Below are 4,023 nucleotides of genomic sequence, written 5' to 3'. Positions count from 1 at the left end.
TTGATGGGGATGACAGGATGATGCTAGGGATAGTCACTTTTTTTCTTTTTTCTTTCACTAGCTGCTTATTTTTTATGACCCACCGTTTAATTTCTTATGGTGGGTCGTACGCTGCCACTTCGCCGCTGGGTCCGGGATGCGGAGTGACTGGAAGTAACACCATCCCGGATCCCGTCCCCACTCACACCGTTGCCCGTGTCCCGCCACGTGGAGGTGGGCTCTATTTGTTTACATCCATTTGATATCTTTTTTGTGCAGCATTAGAAAAACTTATAACTAATACAAAATCAAGTGAGATATTAATAAACAAAACGAAATTAAATATTTCGTTTTGCTAAGGACAGCACAACACCCAATCCCTGAGAGGAGAAAATCTCCGACCCAACCGTGAATCGAACCCGGGCCGTTAGGCATGACTTTCCATCGCGCTCACCACTTAGCTACCAGGGGCGGACTTTTACGTAGGGTGAGGCAGCTAAGAAGAGCATCCCAAATACATGTCGAGTTACGGTTTTCGCAAATTTATTTCGGACAATATGGCAAATTACGTGACAGTAGCAACTGATTTTTATCACTTTCAGTCGCCGAATTACAACTCTGACTGTTTTGGAACTATATACTTTTTCCTCTGGCGTTTGGAAGAAGCTTCTACGAGAACTTCAACTACACAACATGTTTGGGACTTGGCCAAATGGTATCAAGATGACAGCGCCTCGAACCACTGTCTGGGCTCGGGAGAAGAGGTTCCAAAAACGCCTGCCATGTTACACCAAATGTAAGCAAACATGTAGCTCAGCTATGGTACTTGTGTCTACCTGTGCACTTGAAGCCCATCAGTCTGTGTTCTGCTGTTTTAGCAATCAGACAACTTGCTCGTAAAGCTATTGAGACGTTCACAGTGTATACGGACAGTCAAAAAAGTGAATGTCGTTTGTGAACGTCGCTTACGTCGTACGTCGCGAAACTATTAGAGCAGCCGTACGGTTGTTTGCTGAACAGTAGTAAGAATGTGCCAAACGCTCCCAATCTGTCTTTGCCAACATTATAAAAAAGTTCTGGAAACTGGAAGTGTGCAGAACAAAATATTCCAAGGAAAAAGAAGTACAACTGTGAATGAAATGGAAACTTAACATTTTAGCAGAAATTACACGCAATGCAGATGTCTCTAAAAGACATCTCGGAAGAACCAGTGGGATTAACCAAACGAGTGTTCTGCGAAACTGCATTCCATTGAATTTCATCCTCTTTATATTGCCCTGCATCTACAACTTCATGGCAATGATTACCAAAATTGCTTACAGTTCTCGGAATGTTATCTACTAAAAGTTAAAAAGCGGCGCAACATATCTGTGCAAAATTTCCTTTAAGGAAGAAGCGTCGATTACAAACCATAAACTAAACTCTGTCCGAACAGGCCTTCGAAGGCCCAACGGTACCAACCGGCCGCCGTGTCATCCTCAGCCCACAGGCGTCACTGGATGCGGGAATGGAGGGGCATGCGGTCAGCACACAGCTCTCCCGGCCGTATGTAAGTTTACGAGACCGGAGCCGCTACTTCTCAATCAAGTAGCTACTCAGTTTGCCTCACAAGCGCTGAATGCACCCCACTTGCCAACAGCGCTCGGCAGACCGGATGGTCACCCATCCAAGTGCTAGCCTAACCCGACAGCGCTTAACTTCGGTGATCTGACGGGAACCTGTGTTACCACTGCGGCAAGGCCGTTGGCGATTACAAGCCATGGGTAAGTCAATCTTCGCAATATGCGCTGGTAGTCAGAACCCGCGCTGATTCAAAGAAATGGATATAAACAACGCTCTTGGTCCATCAACGTGTGGGGGTGCATGTTTTTCAAGATCCGTAACCTTGGTCCCTGTTTCATTGAAGTGAACCAAACTATACTTAAGTGTCTCGAGTTCTTAAGATATTCTGCTGCCGTATCTAATGGGAGGCATCCCACTGGGCATAAGGCAATCAGTGTGGTACCATGTAATGAGAGGCCGTCTTAAGTAAACGTTTGGAGAGCATTGCAACGGTCATTCAGAAACGCAAAATGGTCTGCACACTTACCAAACTTAACACTTCTGTACTTTTACCTGTGGCGAAAATTAAAACAAGAGGTCTGTTAGGAAACACCGACGACTTCCGAAGGCATGAAATGGCTAAAATAAGGGCCTGCACTGCCGTTAACTCCACGAGTAATTCAGCATGGAGTATTGTTTCTCCAGAATCACTTTATTGCGTGCAGCAGTGCTGGAGCTTAACATTTTGAGCCCTTGGTATGACAATCTTGATGATACACACACGAGCCGCACCTGGTTGTTGACATTTTGTATAATAGGGCACACGTTTGTGGAACTTCTCCTGACGGCGGGACAGTAATTTGCATCGCCCAGCCCAAAACGCTAGGGATAAAAAGTTGATGTCTGGATGTTGTCTTATACTATAGGCGTCGCTTAAGAAAGAATTTTTTCGAAATTCCATCATTAAGGGGCTTCTCTGATAAATTCCGCTGTTGAGGCAATTTTGAAGCTAGACCTACGAAAATTGGTATTTCGTTTATCGGTCAGAAATAAAGAAACCTGTGTTTCAGCATGTTCGCAAAATTAACTCTGTGAGGGTGAAATAGTGAGTGCAAGCGTTTTTTTGAAAACATTTCTTTATTGAAGAATTGCTAAAGTATTTTTAAAGCTGCGTCTGTGAACACTGGTGTTTAACTCCTCGATTACAAATAAAAATATACGTGTTTGTGTTTTTGAAAACTGAACCCATAAAGGGGTGAAATAGGAGGAAACATTTTTTTGAAACTATTTTATTATGAAAGCATTTTTAAAGCCACTATGAAAATTTAAGTTTGGCTGCTCAGTTGCAAATTTAAAAAAATGCGTATTTCACTGTTTTTTGGAAATTCATCCCCTTTGGGGTGAAACAGTTTTTATCGAAATATTTCATTGTGCAAACGTTTTTGAAACTAAATCTATGAAAGTTTGTATTTGGCTGCTCTGTTAGGAATAAAAAAATGCACGTGTCAATTTTTCTTTAATTCAACCCCTAAGGGGGTGAGATGGGGAATGAAACGTTTTATGACAATATTTCATTGAGAGAGAATTTTTAAAGATACATCTTTGAAAATTGGTGTTTGGCTTCTCGGTTAGAGACGAGAAAATACGTGTTTCATTGTTTTTGGAAATTCAACCCCTAAGGGGGTGAAATAGGGTCAGATTGATTCACTGACTCATCACCGCCCAGCCCAAACCGCTAAGGATAGAAACCTGAAATTTGGAGAGGATGTGGATCTTATACTATAGACGTCGTAAGGTATTGTCCGAAATTCCACTCCTAAGCTGATGAAATAGTGAATGAAAGGCTTTTGAAAATTAAAATTATCTCACTATTAAAGACATTTTGAAGCTGAAACTACGAAAATTTGGTTTCTCAGTCAAAAAAAAAAAAGTTTCAGCATTTTTGAAACTTCAACTACTAAGGGAGTAAAGTAGTGGGTGAAAGTTCTTTTTTCAAAATAAATAATTACTAAAGAATTGCTGAAGGATCTATGACAAATGGTATTTGATTGCTCGGTTAGAAATTAAAAAAATTCGTGTTTCACTGTATGTGTAAATTCAGTCCCTAACGGAGTGCAACAGAGGATGAAAATTTTTAAGAAATTATTTCTTTACATTAAAAAAATTTTAAAGCTTAAGTTATGAAAAATTGGTGTTTTACTTCTCGGGTGGATATAAAGAAATATTTGTCAGCGGATGAAAATTGCTATGGAACGATCTCCACAAGAACGCAAAAGGCACGATCAACAAAAACTTTGGACTAAAGCTACCAGAAATACTTTTTTAGTCAGAAGTATATTCGGAAATGACCATGGCCTTAATTAGCGCGAAAAGCTTAGAAGGTGTTGCAATTAGCGAACAACAACAAAATTTTATTAAATAAAACAAAAAAATTCTTTGTCGGCCGTACAATTTACACGGGCGAAGCAGCGAGCGCTAAGCTAGTTCGATACTATTCGATCA

At 40.9% G+C, this 4,023-nt stretch overlaps 1 pseudogene; it reads right to left on the bottom strand.

Annotated features, from left to right (window-relative positions):
* Window positions 1-1,609: 1,609 nt before the first annotated feature.
* LOC126163210 (5S ribosomal RNA) lies at window positions 1,610-1,727 on the bottom strand (annotated as a pseudogene).
* Between the last annotated feature and the right edge of the window lie 2,296 nt (window positions 1,728-4,023).

Source organism: Schistocerca cancellata, chromosome 2 (genome assembly GCF_023864275.1).
Source record: "Schistocerca cancellata isolate TAMUIC-IGC-003103 chromosome 2, iqSchCanc2.1, whole genome shotgun sequence".
NCBI lineage: Eukaryota > Metazoa > Arthropoda > Insecta > Orthoptera > Acrididae > Schistocerca > Schistocerca cancellata.
The sequence above is the reverse complement of the archived record's forward strand: the minus strand, read 5'-3'. Positions and strand labels throughout refer to the sequence as shown.